This window comes from Mus pahari, chromosome 11 (assembly GCF_900095145.1).
Source record: "Mus pahari chromosome 11, PAHARI_EIJ_v1.1, whole genome shotgun sequence".
Taxonomy (NCBI): domain Eukaryota; kingdom Metazoa; phylum Chordata; class Mammalia; order Rodentia; family Muridae; genus Mus; species Mus pahari.
The window spans coordinates 39,134,420-39,154,082 of record NC_034600.1 but is presented as its reverse complement, the minus strand read 5'-3'; the positions used below and the strand labels follow the sequence as shown (position 1 = coordinate 39,154,082).

At 39.7% G+C, this 19,663-nt stretch overlaps 1 protein-coding gene across 4 annotated transcripts in view; it reads right to left on the bottom strand.

Annotated features, from left to right (window-relative positions):
- Window positions 1-19,663, bottom strand: part of Pde4d (phosphodiesterase 4D) — a 1,422,283-nt gene that overhangs the window by 1,140,405 nt on the left and 262,215 nt on the right. Inside the window, exon 1 of one of the 4 annotated variants that reach the window (XM_029543936.1) lies at window positions 18,340-18,359. The exons of the other annotated variants lie outside the window; for them this stretch is intronic. The gene's annotated coding sequence lies outside the window, so the exon portion shown is untranslated. Of the gene's footprint in view, window positions 1-18,339; window positions 18,360-19,663 lie in introns of those variants that run through there. 4 annotated transcript variants of the gene reach the window in all.

Here is a 19,663-nt window from a genome sequence, read left to right as displayed (position 1 = left end):
CAGGGACATATCTCAAGAATATTTCCTGTTTCTGAACAGATCATCCATCAACCTTGACTCTCAGAAGACTGTATCATATGTACCTCTTCTTTCTGTATTCCTCTATATGCTTCTTTCTCCCTGGTGATGGTAAACAAAAGCAGTATACAGTTTTCTCTTTTTTTAATTGAAAATAGATTCTTCTCTCATACAACACACCCTGACCACAGTTTCCTCTCCCCGCCCCCGTCCCTCCAAGCTCCCCTCCCCCAGCTTCCCTCTTCTCTGGCTCCATTCATCCTCAGTTTCCTATTTAGAAAAGGGCAGGCCACCAAGAGACAAGATACAACAGACAAGGCAAAAAAAGCTGGACAAGACAACCCAGTAGGAGGAATAGAATGCCAAGGACAGTCAAATGATTCAGAAGTGCACTGCCATTTCCAAAGTAAAGATGCCAGTGTTCCTCATAGGAGGGATATTGACACATGGAAGGACAGGCAGTGGGCACCCCTTTCTTATGTTCCCTTGATGACAGCAAGGTCCAAGATTCAACAGAAATATCAGCATTACACTAAGAGGCAAGAGGATATTGCTTCCCTTCATTCCTTCATAATACCATTTAAGGAGTATTACTCATCCATTTATACATGTGTATTCTTTCACACATGTGCCAGTATCCCTGCCCTCCAAAGCACATGATTTAGAAATGATACCATTGAATGGGTATTCAGTCAAAGGTGTCAGCTGATCCAGTCCTACCTTCAGGAAAGTGAATCACCTCACAAATTTAGAAATTACAGATCTTCTATGAGAATTAATTTGTTCTGAAACCTAAAACATGTGCATTTCACTATTACACAACTCATAGTACCAAAGAATATCCCAGGATGGTGTCCATCAATGCAATCTTGTAGCAATGATTTAAGTGTGGTTTCAGAATCATCTAGATAAAACAAATGTAAAGCCATATGGCAGGATTAAAAGATAAGAAACAAGAGGTAGTTTTTAAAAGCACAGTCTATGGTACACATATTGTGATACTCAGACATACAGCTGGCCCTATGGATCTGCAAGTAACCATGGAGTTCTATGAATTTTAAAATACTTTGTGTTTGCACTGAACATTTATAAATACTTTATCATTACTATCCCCTAAAGATTACAGGATGACAGCTATTTACATACTATTGTCATTGTATGAGGAATTATAAAAATCTACAGATGATCTGTATCACAGAAGAGATGGTCTTCAAGTTATATGTAAATTCGATGTCACTTTATATAAAGAGCTTGAGCACTGCAGATTTTTTTTATCCACAGAGGTTGTCAAACCAATGTCTCATGGGTACCAGAGGAAAACTGCAATCTGTTACACAGTAATTGAGTGTGTGACCTTGAAGTTTTATTTAAATTTAAAAAACAATATTTAAAATTTAAGAGCATGTGCCTCATGTTCTTAATCTGTGAAGTGAGAATATTATGGTGTCTATATCATTAGATTGCTGGGGAAAATTACATGAAAGGCCCTTCATTAAGCATTTAATTCAGTTTCTGACTTGTGGCAAGTGCATGGTTAGTGGAGCTGTCAGTGCACACTGGAGCTTTTATTGATATATGATACATGATATATGGCATGTTTCTTTCTTACAGAATAGTAGTCAAGTTTCAATAGACTCTAAAGATGGGAGTGCCACCTTCTTTTCTTCTTTGTTTCTCATCTCAGGAGTATCAGTTTTGCCTTTCTCCTGCCTGTGAGCATTGCGACCAGACTGTCTCTTCAAACCACGGGACCAAGATGAATGGCATCATCCCATTCTGTAGGTTGAGGTCAGAGAGTATAAATATTCTATTCTTCTAGCCCTAACTCATTTCACTCCAGCACTAACTTGCAATTAATGAGGCATCTCCAGTTTATGTTGCATTCATTTATTTCTATATTCACGACTTTCTCTCTTTTTTTTCTTCAATATTTTGGATTTCTTCCCAGGATCTCAACTCAGTCTCCTCTGAGTTGGTCTCTTTCTAAACTGCCAGATTTCAGTCCACACGCAGCTTTATCTTATCATCACTTTTTTTATTTTATTTTACTCACAATGCAGGGATCAAATCCAGAGTTTTACACATATTCTGAAAAAGCTCTAATGACTACATTCCCAAACAACATATTACCTCCTTTTGCCACACAGTCACCAGATCATAAGGATGTCACTTCAAATAATATCACTACAATTATCTGTGTAAGTTCTTTAATTGCCAAGAATGGCCTCTTTGAAGATTTGAAAGTATCTTCTTGAACATTTTTAATCCCTTACTTAAAGATTAGGAGCTATACCACAACATAGGAGTCCGTTTTATGTGTTTGCTATTTAATTTAAAATATAAAACTAATAACAATATCACATGTCTCTCCATTGCCTAGGAAAAGCATGTTTGTCACAGAAATCTCTTTAATGCTTTAGGAGGAAAGTATCAGATATTTATTATTGAATCCATAATGCATGGGGAACTTCCTATTGACATAGTCTTGAGATACATTTAGCATTCTGTTCCCTAGAAAGGACAGGAGCTAAAAAAGACCAAAGAAATTCAACTATTATCCACAAGATTGGATAGGAAGATCGCATTAGGGATAGTGTTATGCTAGATGCCAGCTATATTGTTCATCAAATACAGTGAGCTCTCATTGACACAAAACACACACACACATACACATATAACATAGAGGTGAATAGTGTGGCTACATCAGCTGACATAGTGTTGAGAAGGAAAAGCTGGAGGAGATTACTGAACAGCAGGTTGATGTGGAAGTTAATCATATACACAGAGCATAGCGTCTGTTTGCTTCCTGCAGAGTATTCGTGCAAGCTGCCTGAGGTAGAACCAGGAAAGCTGGCTAGAAATTGTCTTCAGTGTTTCAGTATGTATGAGCATACGGAGTGATAGCAATGGCACTGGAATCACGAGTCCTTCAGTTAGCTGAACTGTGGTTGATCAGGGCACAATGCATATGCACATCAAAGCATCCAATGGTGGACTCTAAATACATAGATTTATATATGTAGATGCTTGTTTTGAAAAGTGGAGTGAAATTTGCATAGATAATATGGCCAGAGTAAATCTAAATCTAATCCCATGAGAAATAAGGAGTCACTGTAAACTCGTAAGAAGAATAAAATCTGGATAGAAAAACAAAAACAAAAACAAACAAACAAACAAACAAACAAAACCCCAAATGCTACTTGTGAAAGATTTCTGGATCAGGTGATTTCTAGCCACTCTTACTCATTCACACAGTGTACAGATATACATGTTGGCAAATCACGCAAACACATAAAATAAAAGTACAATTTTAAAACAATTCTAAAGATACCACCTGGATGCTTGGGTGCAGAGTTTTAAACGTGCCTCATTGTATGGAGGAACAGGATCTTAAAATGTGTCTGAAGGCATTTAGCATTTCGTTCTCTGACAAGATGTTGTAAGGGATTGACAGGGACTGTTGAGCTCCTACATTAGCTTGCGTCCCATGCAGTGTTTTGAAGAGGGAAGACAGGCTAGGGAAAATGTCCCTTCCAGATGCTGACAGATTCAGCAACTCCTTAGACAAAATGGACATTTTTTTTTCTGTCAGATGAGCCCACTCCTGAGCTCCATGGAGTGTCACAAGCAATCCCAGCTGCAGCAAGATGTGGGTTGCCAAGTACAGACACAATCTGTCCCCTCTCCTAAAATGAGGTTCTCATTACTCTTAAGGAGTCACACACAAGCTGTTGACAATTTGCTCAAGTGAGGAGGAGCTAACCATATTGACTCAGTTGCGACACTCCATAGCTCAAAGAGCAGCACAAACTGAATATGCCCATGGTGCCAACTCCACGGCTCTTTTCAGGCCTGTCTAATAATAGTGGAGCCAGTGGGAAGACCGGTGACTGTCCCAGACCCCACTTGCACAATGCAGAACTAACGGGAAGAGGGACCATTTAGTAACCAGGCTTAGTCAGAGCAGAATTGCAACAGTCCACCAAGCAGCCACTGTGGCTGCTGGCTGTCACTGCATTTACCAGGCTTCAAAGGAAGATCCTTTTGTGCAGGAAATAACATACTTTATAAGATAAAACAGCCGATCAGTTCAGTAAGAAAAGTACATAGAAGCATATGAGAGAACAATTCACAAAAGAACAAAAATGTTAAATGTACTAGAAAACGCTGGACCTCAGCAGCAAACCCAAACCCCTTTCAAAAACTAAACAAAGCTGGGATTTTTTTTTTTGCTAAAATCAGTCAAGATTCTGTGTGTGTGTGTGTGTGTGTGTGTGTGTGTGTGTGTGTGTTTGCCAATATTACAGTGAATGCACTGCCATAAAGAGAAAATATTTGGACAAAATTTGTTCAAATCAGTTTGGCAGTAAGTACTGGGTGCCTTGAAAATAGTCAAAAGGAAAACCAAGACTTTCTCTGTTTCCAAATTGTTCTGTCCAGACTTTTATGTGGGAAAATGTTAATATTTAAATATTCAAATATGTATTTGAGTGAAACTCAAATAAGAAATAGATAATAGAAGAATTAACACAAGCACACACCTTTAATGCTAGCCTTCCCAGAGTTTAAGGCCAGCCAGGTGTGTTCCTTCCCGGATAGCTAGGACTGTACACTGAGATCCTGTTTGCATTTTTGTTTTTTAATGGCTTTTGGGGAACTGGAGAGATAGGTCAGTGATTAGTAGACACATTGCTCTTTCAGGGAACCCTGATTTGGTTTCTAGTTGCTATGTTAGTTGGCTAAGTCACCTGTAAATTTAGCTCCACAGCATGGGGCCTCAGTTGGACTTCAAAGAGATTCAGTGCTCTTCTGGGCCTTGGGTGTGGTCAGTCGTGCGTGTACTCACATATAAACATGTGCATATTCGTAACTGGGAATATAATAAATATGGAGCTGGAGAGCTGGCTTAGTGGTTAAGAGCATGTGTGGTTTTTGCAGAGACCCAGCAAATGATTCAGGTCCCAGCAACCACATCCGGCAGTCCACAGTCACCTGAAACTCCACTTGTAGGAGGATCTGATGCCTGCTGCGGGTCTCTGGCCTTTTGCACACATAAGCACACACACACAGGTACAAAATAAATAAATAAAATAGATAGATAGATAAATAAATCTTTAAACAAAATAAATCTGTAAAATGAGAAAATATGCTACAGTTTCAAGTAAATATTCTGTTTCAGAAAATGGTCTTGACATAAACAGTTCTTTAATTTTTTTCTTTTTGTTATAGAATTGAAACCTAATAATGTATTATATATGGTAATTACAAATACTTTAACTTCAAATGAAAAATTTCAAAACACAATTTGTACAAGTACTGTGTGGTTTCAGCTATGAATAAAGTTATACTCTGTATGAACTATGTATAGATGAAAATAATGTAACATCTTTTCATGAGCATGTATATGTATTTATATACACTGATGTATGTGCATATTCTGTGCACATGTTCATATGTACAGAAACAAAGGACAGATTTGGCTGTAGTTCCCCGAGATCCATTGTCTGTCCTGATTTGGGTGTAGTTTTGTTTGAGACAGGGTCTCTTCCTGACCCACAGCTCGCCAAAGGCGCTTCCTGAGTGGTAGACCTTAGGAATCTGCTCTTTTTTTCTACCTCTCTAGTTCTGAAATTACAAGCATGTACCAGCAAGCAAAGCTGTCCTCACCACATGGGATATAGGAATAAAATCCATCTCCTCATGAATACATAGCTAGCTCTTTATAGACTGAGTCACTTCCCCAACTCAGTCTGACCTCTCAACACTGCCTACTCTTTGGTGGTGAAATTATAGGTATCTTTTTTTTTCTTGTTTTGTTTACGTTGAAAACAAAATTCTTCTTAATATGATTTCATCATATTTACTACCGTTATCTTCAGATGCTAAATTGGAAAAGTGTCTGAGCTACCATAATCATCATCTTTATTTCTCAGAAAATATTTATTGAGTTCTTCTTATGATCACAAAACACTAGCTACCTGAGGAGAGACTGCTGCATATGCAACATATTTCATGCTCTCCAGAAGCATATAAAAATACAAGAGGATAATGAAATAGCAAAGTACAAAAAGTAGACCCATCATAAATTTAATAAATTGTATTCATATGCATGCAGTAGCCTTGTACAAGGTGAAAAATGAAGCCAATCTGAGGGGGAGGGGCTATATCCTTCCCCATATATTAGTAATCTAGGTGAGCTTCCTTAAGTAATAATTCTACATTTACTGACAAAACCTGGGCTCGAGATAATAGTAGAAATAATCCAGGACTAGAAAAAATGCCAACCAGAGATGCCTACAAAGCTGTATTCTGACCTTTTAAAATCTCCATGTGGTTATCTAAATAATTTTATTCTTAAATTATCTTTATAACTTTTGGAAACTCCCGATCTACCATCTTAATGATAAACTCAACCCACTTCAAAACTTCACTCACAATAGTGCTGCCTATGCAAGAAGCTCAAAAACTTTCAAAGTAGTTCTTTCCATTTATGGAAAATTTGAATCACGTGTTCATGTGACAAACCATCAGTCCTTGACCCAAACAATAGACTAGACCCTTTTTACACATGAATAATGAAGGCTCCTGCCCTAGAAGAGCTCAGTGGTATAGATGGAAATGACTGTACTGCACAAACTTAGAGTCACACGTGGGGATTTATACTCTCTGCCACAGCACTCGGGGTGGACCTGATGAAACAGGCAGTCCCTTTTGCTTCTCCTAGGTTCTGGTCAAGCTAGATGTCACTGAGCATACATATTTAAAGGGAAAAAGACACCTTAAAAGAGAGTAACAAAATCAGAATATATGTGTTATGAAAGCAGAAGGCAGCAGGCGAAGAAAGGAACAGGGACAACAGAAAGAATGATAGATAAAGTCTGTATGAAAATACCATAACAAGACCTAGGGCATTTTATAGTAAAAGCCATGGAGGTGGAGTAGAAGAACAACACCACCACAAACAAAAAAACAGCAAACAAAAACAAACAACAAACAAACAACACAAAACAGAAAGCCTTGCCCAAGGTTTTCAGCCCCATTATGTATTTTTCAGTAGAGAAATCTGTCCCTCTGTTTCCATACCTCCACCACCTATTTTATCAATGGGATTGTTTTGTTGTTGTTATTGTTCTTGATGATGATGATGATGATGTTGTATCTGGGTATACCTGATATGGAGCCTGTCAGGGAAATCTGTAGTCATCTGGACACTTATCTGATGGTGATAAGCAAGGCTCATATTTACCGAGTAATCACACCCCCCACAGCCGTAGCTACAGAGCACCGCAGCCGAGCCTTTGATACATTCCCATGCTGATCTTATTTTCCATCAATAACAAAGTCAATCATAGTCCTTCTTTTTCTCCTTCTCCTCTTACTCCCCCCCTCCTCTTATTCCCCTCCCTCCTCCTCCACCTCCCCACGCACACACACCCCCACACACACCTCCTCTTTCCTTTTTCTTTTTGAAACACGGTCTCAATATGCAGCCCAGGTTGGCTTTGAACTTTTGGTCACCCTGCCTCAATCTCCCTAGTCCTAGAATTACAGATGTGCACATCCAAGCTCAGTGTCAATAGTCGCTTATTTATTAAAAAAGACAAACAAAAAAAACAAAAAACAAAACAAAACAACAACAACAAAAACATATAAATATCTCTCCTAGGACTTAGTATTCATCTGTCACATATTCTCATCATCTTGAATAGCCTTATGATGTATATATGTATGAAAGTGTCAAAAACAAAATCTACTAATAAAAAAGAAAATCACTTTGTTTCTATAGAAAGAATATACACACATATATATGCATACACACACACACACACACACACACACACACACACACATATATATATATATATTGAATATAGACTAAAAGAGCCAACATGCTTTTAACACTGAGAGGAAAACACTAACAGTGGATGTAGATAGCCAAACTGAAGAGTGGGGAAAACTGAGTCAGTAACACAGCATGAACTTCAAAAAAGGCACCCAGTCATCGCCATGTGGAAGCTAGAAGACCTCCACTAGTTACAACAAAGGGATGGGACTAGTGGTCCCCAGGGCAGCTGTTTTTGTTATAAATATGTCAGTCTGTTCAAGTGCCACATAAAATGGTTTTATATAGAGCCAATTCTGTTTACAAAAAGTTGATCATCCCCATGGAGAACACAAACAGTAAAAATAGACAGCATGATCTGGCTCCGATAGCTGTCGAACTTCACAATGAGTGCCTCTGGGAGCCTGTGTCCTCCGCACCGGAAGTCTCGTTAAAGTACAAGGCAGATTATCGTCTACTGGGAAAGTCTAAGAATGTCCCTGCCCAAAGGGGAAGAGATAGTCTAGATAAAATTTCAAAGTCCTTCTAACCTTTCCAGACAGGCTGTGAGTCAGTAGCTGGCTGTCCTGTCTGTCCACAGACCAGAGACGGCCGCTCTCTCTGTTTTGTCTCAACAGTCATTTTATTGTTTATTGAATCTCCCTCTGAGCTATGGAGAGAAATGAAAACGAATGAAAGCCCAAAAGAAACTTTGTCATTGATCTCTTTGCTGGTCTGGATTTTTATTTTGAGCGTAGGTTAGAACGGGAGAGTTTAAACATTGTAGCTGAAGTATAAACTGGATTATAAACATGCATTTTGTACCCTATTTCTTCATCCATTAGAAACAACCAGGTTACAGAACAGAAATAGTTGCTCGCACTGCATGAAAGGAGGACTCCAGCTTTGTCTGAACTTAGATTTTCAGAAGCTATTTTTTACTCCAAATCAGACTCCATGGAGATTCCTTTTCCCCACTACCTTTTTATTATAAACTCTGCCAGAAGGAGGGCCTGATTCTGAGACGGCTTTACCAGAATTTCAGGATAAAACTCTCACTGGGCTTCCTTTCTACCCTATTAAAAGTACTACACCCGTGGGACCTCTCTCAAAAATGCGCAGATGAATGATTTGAGGATGATCTGAAGTACTTAGCACGAAGTAATTTTGCTAGTTAATTTTGCTCGTCCGGAAGCCAAGAGGAAAGCTGTATTTAGCACTTACAATCTAAGAGAGAGTCCTCGGGTTTAAAGACTGTAAAGTTTTTTTTGTTTTTATTTTTTAAATCGGTTTTCGTCAATCAGGTTTAAATCATTTTATAAGTACTACCCAAAACAGAAGCTTATTCAGTTACTTGTGCTCAAAAAGAAGAAATTGTCAATTTCCTGGGCTTTGAGTGGGTTTGAAACACATAAAAGTAATATTTCTGAACTTGGTTATTCTCTTGAATGCACTCTAACCCTGTGTTCTACATGACATACTGACCAGGGGATATGTAGTTCCTCAACATAGGACAGACAGAACATAGCCTAATCTATATAATTCAAGGAGATAGATGCTTCCTCCAAGACTCTCTAGTATCCTCTCTATCTAATCATACGAAAGATCAGGAGAATGTTACAATTAAGCTAACATTCTTCTAATACACCCTCACCACTCACAAAGCTCACTGTCACCTGGATTCAGCCACGGACAGCACTTGGAGTTGTGAGTGATCTGAAATATATTCCATGAAATTAAAAGAAACAAAAAACAAACAAACAGCATTGTGACTAGTCAAATGTCCCTGCGTTATTCTTCTTCCTCAAATACTGCAAAATATGTCTGCCGGGTTAGGTAACTATCGGAATTACTTTCGTAATTGGGCTAAAAGAACCAGACAGACAAAACAAAAGGCTAGCAGAGTGTGACAGTTAAGAACACAGGCATTTGGAGTCCGACAAACCTAACATCAAATCCTGACGTTGCATTTGTCTGAGACCTTGAACAAATTCCCTCTGAGGCATTACATGGTCTTATGAAAGAGGAGTGGAGTAGTTAATTCACATGTAATTGCTTATTAAATGGTAGCTATTATTACCATTATCATACCCAGGACCATAGAAAGCCTGTATTTTATACCCCAAATCCTCCCTTACCCTGTAATTTAACCTTAAAATACAAGGATATAATTAGGGATGGGATTAAGAGTAGAATTAATTTTTAGGGGAACCAGAAATCACCTTCTATAACACACTGGGACAGTATACTGTCCCATGGATTTCTCCGGAGAATGTTCTAGGCGTGTCCGTTTTACGTTGAAGAGCATTCTTTCACAGAATAGGGGGTTGTCTTCTAGTCATGGTGAGAATGGAAAAAGGGCAGGAAGGTGAAGACAATGTCATTCTCAGAGGAGGTGTATCTTGTCTTTCTGATTATTTGTGTTTTGGGAACAACCATTTATGTGTGCAAGAGGGGGAGGCAGTGCAGATGGAGGTGGAGAAAGAGCCTAAGAGAAATCGCAACAAATCACAAACAAAACCTGAGTCTTCAAGATTGACAGCTTCCTTTGGCACTTCCCAAGGGAGCCAATTAGTGGCAGTTGCTGAGGTGGGTTTGGGCTTATAAACTCTACGATAACACCCGCCTGCATTGCACCTACCTCCAATGGAGCAGCAAAGCCTCTATTAATGAGGTTTTTGGACTAGTCTTCCCTCAGAGTGTCCTGCCAAAGACACTAAAACAGATGTCTTCGAGTAACCAAAAAGGAAAGTCCCTTCGACTCCATCGCCATACCAGATACCTAGAAATGTCAAAATAATGATTTGGCTCATTTCTTCCTTCACCTGTTTCTTTACTTGTTATGATCTGGTCAACCATTGTCCCTTCAGCTGCTGAGCTCAGTCCCTTGGGGAGTGAGCTCATAGGTCTGCAGTATGAATCCATGCTTAAAAGAATAAAAAAGAAGAAGAAGAAGAAGAAGAAGAAGAAGAAGAAGAAGAAGAAGAAGAAGAAGAAGAAGAAGAAGAAGAAGAAGAAGAAGAAGAAGAAGANAAGAAGAAGAAGAAGAAGAAGAAGAAGAAGAAGAAGAAGAAGAAGAAGAAGAAGAAGAAGAAGAAGAAGAAGAAGAAGAAGAAGAAGAAAGAAAGAAAGAAAGAAAGAAAACTGTGGCAAGGATTAGCAGCATCCGGTTGATGCAATTTAAGCAACATCTGGGAAGCTGCCCAACACAATCATTGCTGCAAGAAAGCTATTGAGTGTTCCACTGCTTCCATACGCAGGGCTCAGAGTGTCTTGTGAGTCAGTTCAGTACAACCTCAGACAGCCTGACACAATTCTGCCTGCTTGTCTACTCCACTCAAGGTCACAGATGTCAACATATCTGGTGAATGCTGTGAAATGAACAGACAGCAAAAGACTGACAAAAACAAAACAAAACAAAACAAAACAAAAAACTATTTCGAGTAGAGCTGTGCATAAATAATTTTAAGAAGAGAAAACAAACAAAAAAAAAACACTTTGAGATCTTTGCCTTTGAAAAGCAAGTAAGAAAAAAAAAAAAGCAGGGGAAACTCCCTCTCCACAGGAACACGGGTCTGAGTTATACTTTTAGATGGTGGGAGTTTGGTTAGGAGAATAGAATAGATAGGTGTGTGGAAACCAACTTTAGAAGAGAGGCTGTGCTAAGTATGAAACTAGAGATGCTGACACTCAGTGATCCATAGGGTCCCCAGAGTTCCCCTCCAATTCAAGTTTCTATGAAAACAACGACAGAATTTCCTACGCTTTATATTGGACCAGATTTTCCCTGGCATGACTTCATTAATTTGGCTGGGGTAAGGGGCCACTGATTGATTTGGTTTCAGTTCAGAAGGGAAATGGTATGTTGGCCTAGTGAGGGATGATGTAATCACAGAATCCCCCAAATTAAGGGCTCTCCCCTTCCCTACTCTATCTTCTCTCTTTTGCACACCAGCTTTCTCTGTGAATAAATATGCTTTGAGAAAACAGCCTAAATATCCACCCATCTATCTATCTAACCATCCTGTCTATCTATCTAACCATCCCCTCCTTCATCCTAATTATTTTGGGATAATTCCTTCACATGGACTAGAGAGTCTCAAAAGGTGCGAGTTCACCAAGATATGATAATGCTTGAATCCTCAAAAGGGCTTAAGTATAACACTAAGCTAAAGAAGGTGTATAGCCAAGACCTGTTAGCCTGCCTGAACCTCCCACTCTAGGTTTGAAAGAACTTAGAGACATTGTTTAAGACCTGTTTACTCTTCTCTCGGACCCTAACCTCTCCTGATGATATAGCTTGTATCTTAAGTATTTTACAAAGGCCAGGTATTAAGATGTGGTCAGTAGCCTGCAATATCTAAAGGTTATAGAGGAAGACTAGAGGAGAGAAGTTAGGCTACACCTTTGAAGGACTTTAAGAGCCCCTTCCCCTCCCCTTTCAGTCACAGTGAGAGCCAGTCTCCTGCATCGGTTATAAGCCTTGACATATCACTTAAACAAAAGCACAAGAGCAACAAGGTCAGGCAATGTGAGCTGAGACCATAAGTCAACCATAAATCAAAATACAGCGTAGAGTTCCCCATCTTGCATATATTGTCGTAGCAATGGAATGCTGACGAACTCACCGGATTTATAAAATTAGTAAAGATTTTATAGCTGGAGAGAGAGCATCCAGTGAAACCCTTTTTCAAGCGGGACTGTGAGATGTATTTATTCACTTGTTCAACGGATACATATAAAATACTAAATATCGGTCTTCCCTCTGCTGGAGGCACAGGAGGCAGTGATAGAAATTGTAGATGTACTTCTTGTTCTGTGCATTTGTTGAAAAGGATAACTGTCAATGTAGAAAAGGTGAATGCAGCATGTTTTGATCAGTTCTTTTTTTTTTTTTTTTTTTTTTTAACCCTTCGTGCCAGGGACAGAGACATAGCTGAATCCATGATACCAATATGGAACACATTAAATTTACAAGAAATCATGGTCACAGGAACTCTCAGCCCTGAGGTGCTGCTCATTCATAGGACACATGGAGGTTGGACACAGAAGCAACATGAACAAGCAGGGACTATGGAGGTAGGCACAAGAGGGAAAGGAGTTGGGTTTCCATGACCAGATGAGTCTGGCTTGTTTAAATAATTCCACAAACAGGCAGGAAAGTGGAGCCCACTACTGAAACATAAAGATGTTCTACCTGACTCTCCTGGAAAATAAAGATGCTTGCCAAGGCCTTACTCCGGTGGGGCCTGGTGGAAAGAACCTGTGTGCTTTGATCATTCAAGGATACATTGCTTTTACCAAAACCATCAAGGTTTATGGCACACAGTGGAATTCACTCGGAGGATGGCCCCTGTTCCACACTGGCCTGTTTCTGTGACTTGATCAGAAAGCCTTAGCTCCTGAGACAGAACTTATCCTCTTTCTGCCCCATTCCCTTGTTGTTTTACATGCCGAAGAGCTCAGGCACTCAATAATTGCCAAGGATCACTGTATGTGGTAGCACCGTCTTCCTCTAGCCAAGGTGCCCCATTTCCTTCCTAAGATGCTGTGGGACCAGCAGCCTCTCTGAAAAAATGTGTCAATAAAGATACAACCCTATTCATGTGAGTGAGAAGATGTTTGTGAGGACAGACCATGAGTACACAGAACTGGCTCCCTCCAGGAGGAGAAGACATCTTGGGACACAAAGTCATTCACAGAGAGGCGAAGGATCATTTGTTTCATGTGCCAAGTGCCTGTCCTGAATACAATCTTATCATTTGTGAGCTCAGGGAGAAACTGAGAGGAACAAAAAAAAACCTGATTACTGAAGTTTCCTCTTGCTAGGAGTACAAATGGCTTGCTCTCCCACTGCAAGTTATTGGAAAGCCCTGTGAAAGCCGGCTCTTGAGAACCATAAAGTAGAATCAGAATGTGCTTTTTATGAGATTTTATAAAGAAGGGAACTTTGGAGTTCAATAGTCTGGTAACCAAAAATTATTTTTCAGGAAGAAAAGGTCACCTTCTAAATGCTAACTGCTCGTTGGTATCACCCGGTTTTGCTTTCTTCCCTCTTGGCAGACTGCACTGTGGACAGCTTTCTCGTGTTACTGTTGTTCAGCCATTGGGGTAGCCTGTGCTTGACTGGGTGTCTCTAAAGCCACCCAGAAGGAAGAGGAGAATGTGGGGCCTGAGGTTTCTGAGCCTGACTTTTGATAGGATATGTGTGTGTGTGTGTGTGTGTGTGTGTGTGTGTGTGTGTGTGTGTGTGTATGGGGTTGGGATGCTCATATTCAATACACAGGTCATTACTTTTCATACTTGCTAGGCACTCTGTGGGCATGCAGTATCATTTATCAATATACTTCACGAGTTTTTCCTCCCATTGTCTGGCTGTATCCTTTGGGGGTCCTAGTAGAGATGAAGACAGCAGAAACAGGCTTGCCTCTGTCTGTCTTCTATTATAACCTATGATGTGTTTTGTGCATTTCTGATAGGTCTGCCTTTCTCAGGCTTACTCATGGCAGACTCTTTTCTTCACGCTCCTGAGAACGTTCCATTAATATTTATTAGTCAAAAACCATAATATAACTTCATGAGTTTATTGATAGGTGTAGAAAAGAATATCTGAAAGTCACAGCTCAGCTACTATCCCCATAGAGGTACCAGCAAAGTAGAAATAAAAGCCAATGATACTCGCTTAAACTCTGCAAGAAAATGCGGCTATGTTCTCCTGTGTTATATAGATCAGATAACAGTGCAAACTATTTTCACATAGTGCAAAGAAAAAGCTATTCAGTCCAATCTCTGGGTTTCATAACCTCGTGCAGTTTCTTCTCATGTTCCTTAGGAACTATTTTGTTTTTGTTTTTTCTAGTTATCCACCATTAGATAGATACTATTAGTATAACAATTAAAGAACACTACACTATGATAAATGAAAACTAGTAGTAAAGCAATAGTAAAGAAATGATATAGGCTTTAAACTGTATATATATATTGAATACATTTATATTAGAAATATACCTTGGAAGGAGGACTGGGAAATATGCTACATAAACAAGGTCACAAAGAGAAGAGAAGAATTCTTCATCAGGGTCAGCTTTGATTCTATATGTGTTGGTACATAACTGGTGTGTGTGTGTGTGTGTGTGTGTGTGTGTGTGTGTGTGTGTGTTTATACAAGCATATGTGCTCATATTTTCTGTACTCCATTTAATTAATGATATATCAACCAATAATTAAAAATATTTACATCATATATGTGGATAAATAATATTTTAATCCACATATGTATAGAAAACTATAACAGCACTTCCATCCCACAGTATAAAATATGCCACTGTGCAGTCTATCTGTTAAAGAAGAGAAAACCTGAGTTGGAGGCACATACACAAAGCTTTGTCTTTTGTTTGGATAGACTTCCTCAGAGCAAATGTTAAACAACTGAATAGGTACCTCTCCATGGCTGGTACCAGGAAGCTCTCAGACAGTGCCCCTGGCATAAACCCTTTACTCGGTGTGGGGATCCAGTCCTAGCTTTGGTTTAGAACCTCTGCAGAGATGACATTGTGGGTGGTTTAACAGTGCAATATGTATATATCAGACAGCTGTTTCTAGCTCTATGATGAGGTTTTATTATACCAAGAGAATTCTCCTATCTGCAGGATGTGCTGTCTGAAGCAGTTTATGATGTTCTGTGGGACTTCTGAAAAGATTAGGATTTTTCACATTCACTCACCGTGAAAGACTGACTCTGGTGTGTCTATTGCTCCTGTCCATGGTCTCTCCCCTCGCTTCCGACTAAGGTGTTCTGTTGTTCTTATTTAAAGAATCTTCTGATGTCAGAAAACCTGTGGCTTTTGTAGCCCCAAACTTTACATGCCATACAAGCTAGGAATTACCATGGGAATCAGCTCAACTAATGATTCCATAATAGACAGACAGAGGCCAACCTCTGTCCCTGCTGTCTTCATCAGTACCAAGGTGCCAAAGGAAACAGCCAGACAACTGGAAGAAGAAAAACAAATTGCCAATGCAAGAACTGAATCACCTTGAACACGATAAAATCAGGGAGCATCAGAGAAACCATTGAATTCCAGATTCTGAATGAAGTATTGACTCATTTATAGGGACTAACACTCACCTTTCCAATCAAAGGGTAACTTGACCAGGATGAAAGGCTGTGGAGACAGTGCCAAAGTAGAAGGGTCAATCACTAAGGGTGAGGTTACTACATGTGATCAAAGAGCAGGGGCGTTCTTCCTGTATACTGGGAAGCTTACACAGACTTAGCACTTAGAACAAACCACAGCGAACTCAAGACTGGAGTGGCATAGTGACGCCATGTCTCCTGAACAGACGACTCAAGGGCAAATACAAAAACTTTCCAATCTAGTCCTGCCTTAGCTTCCAGGGTATACGGTAGAGAGTGTGTCCCAGATCCTGCAGTCTCCTACATGAGTAGCTAGACTGGGAAAAGGCTCTTTGTCTCTAGATTCCTGTTGAAATTATACAGCAATGTTTATTTCTGTGGAGAGATGCTTATGTTTCCTGAAGAGAGTTTCAAATTACTCTCATCAGATCTCCAAAGAGGTGTAGAGTCCAAAAAAAACCTATACTCAGAAGAGTTAAACTAAATGATCCATGGATTCTTTTAGGTCTTGTTTGTTAGAGCAAGAATTTCTGGCTATAAAATAATAAATGCTTGTTACCAAGATTTTGAAAAATATTGTTAAAAAAGTAAAATATCTTCTTGTCCATCTCGCTTTACTTCTGACTTTTTAATGTTCAATTCACTATTATTTCAGATAAAGGGGAATCAACATTTTAGAGACAGACAGACAGAGAGAAAGAGAGAAAGAGAGAGAGAGTGAGAGCCACCAGGAGACAGTTACCTGGGAGTTTGTTTGGGGAAGACAATTTGTACCCCCCCCCCAGTTGCATACTAAAGGCAGTTGGGACTGTGGGCCACTTTCATCCTGGTCTCTGTTTGTTATATGCAGAGCCCTAAAACCCCAGAAGAGAAACTGGATTTTTATTTCAAATGTCACCCACCTTCTTTTACAATATTTACCACATAAGTTTATACATCAGCTTTAATTTAAGTATTCTTTCTAAAAGTTCAGCTTGCCAAGCCAGAAATATAGTTACATTTCTTCTTTGATTCTTGGAAGAGGCCACTTTTACTGATACCAGAATGGCGAAGACACCTAAAAAATGCGGATCATGGTGACCAAGTGTTGGGGAGGCTGTTATGTCAACATTGGCACAAGACCACTATTATTTGCCACAGACACCCTCTGGTGTTACATATCTATTTGAATAAAAAGCCCTATTGGTGTGCCAGGAACTAGCACTGGGCATGACTAAGACAACTGTGATCAAGTTTACAGAAGCGCAGTTGATCCGATTTTCTCCCTGTAGCGGGGAATTAAAAGAAGAATGGAGGTATCCAGTTTGCTCTCACCTCTAAGCCCACAATTTCATCCTGTAATTCTTTCATCACAATCCTACGGTAAGTTAGAAAAAAAATACTGATGGGTTTCATGAGAACCAGGGAGACATAATCCCCCCAGAAAATTTCTGATTTAATAATTTCAGAAGCCACAGAAAAATATCAGAAGAATGTTGTAGTAGCCTAAAGAATTCTCTGTACTAATCTGGTCTGGATAAGCCCTTAGACAGCATGACAAGAAGAAGTTCTATGTGTCGTTTCACGGGGTGTTTAAATAGACTCAGTGAGCTGCATGGCACAGTAAGCCATACTCCCCATGCTAAATAGAGAAAAAAAAATGCAACTTCTGCTCTAAAAGAATAGGAAATGATTTGGGAAAGTGAAATACAACATCAAGAATGATGAAGCTCCAGGGTCTTTGCCTTAGTTGTATAAGAGGATGAAATAAAGTGAACCCCATAAAATAAGATTTAGATGAGCAGGGGAGAAATGAGAAACAGGGCTCCAGGGAACCTCTGCACAGAAGGAAGTATGTGAGCAGATGTAGGAAACCAAGGATAAGCATATCTAGCTTCCAAGCAGGAGGCCCCTTGGATTCAGTGGGCAGGCATTCTCTATGAGAGGAATTACAAGACATGAATACACATTAAAGTGTGGACTACTCAGGGCTCATCAACCTTCCACATTGATGTCAACCTTAAACTGTTCTCAGCAGATTCTGAGAGGGTGACTCAGCTGAATCAGGGGGCAATGGTGAAACTCAGACACTGGGGTATAGAATTCCAAAGATATACTTAAGGGTCCCAGACCATGCTGTGTTGTCCCCATCCCACATATGTATTTGGTCTTTGTTTATTACGGTTTGGCTTAAGTTACAATTTTTCCTTAGGTGAATATGCATGTAGAAAGTAAACTGGAAAATTTGAAACCTTGCTTTTTCTTCAAAGATTGTAAATACAGCTCCCAGGGTGAAGGGATGGGTCAGGGTTGAAGAGCATAGCAGAAGTCCATCACTTGTGAGAGGACAGTGCCAGCCCAGATGCTGAAGGTGTTTTATTACCTGACCTCACACTGATGAGGTGTATGTTAGAGAAGCACCACACAGGACCCAGGAACTGAAATGAGAAGAAGGTGAGAATTCAAGACGTAGACTTATGGCTGTTAAATCAGACTTTTCCTCTGCGTTTGAAAGAAACCAGAACCTAGAAAAGGCATCACTGTGAGTACATTAAAATTTTAAGTGTTAACTGACACCCTTTAAAATTACATTATGATACATCAGGGGGCAGAAAATATGCCACTCAGCCTAATTAGAATACCCCTCTCTGATCATTTTACATATTTTTCTAAGTATTAAATTATAAGAAGCTGAAGACTGTGAGAAATAAAGGAGCTACAACCTATAATGTGATTTCTGTTATTCCCATAGGTCTGCCCTTTCTCTGCCACGATACCAGGGACAACTCCTTCCTTTGCACATCTGGGAACTTTGCTTATTAATATGTATTAGGTAGAGACCATAATATAGACACTAGGCTTAATGCTTCTGGCCATGGGGAACAAGATAATCCTTGTCTAGAAGAAGCTATTCAGTAGCACAACACGTAAACAGGGAGTTAAAGTTCAGGGTGATAATTGTAGCCCTAGGGATAGTGATGTGGTATCCTTGAAAGGGTGGGATCAGGGACAGCATCTGTTCAAAGTCAGTATCTTGGAAGAAAAGACAAGAGAGAGAGAAGGTTAGACAAGAAGGATATTCTAAGTAAAGGCATCACCTACTCAAAGGAATCAAACATAGAAATGGTGCATACATAAAAAAAAATGTACCAGGTTCAAGGTGGAAAGTTGCTTCCCAAAGTGAGCAAGCAGTAAAGTATAAGTGATTCTTAAGTCATAACAAAGAGCTTAGACCTAATGCTCAGGTCAATGAAGAATTACCAGAGCTTTAAAGATGAGAAGGCACAGAATGCATACTTCACATGCCACTCACGGGTGAGAGGCCAGGCTGACTACAAGCAGGAAAAGATTTAGATAAACCACAATACAGCTTAAGCAAGAAATGACAAAGCCCTGCACCAGAGCAGCAGAAGGCATGAGGGGAGAGTGGATTGATTCAAGATGGGGAGATTCCCGAGACCTCACAATGAGCCCTGTTTGGGACGGAACAATGGCAACAGAGTCAAGTGTTATTCTGACTGATGTGGAAAATACAGGAATGAAGGTGGCAGTGGAAGGGAAGAAGAGCTTTACCCTGCCACACTTCTTAGGTGACTTTAATAAGTGTACACTTTGATAGCCGCCAGTTGTGCCAGCACCATTTGTTGAAAATGCTGTCTTTTTTCCACTGGATGGTTTTAGCTCCCTTGTCAAAAATCAAGTGACCA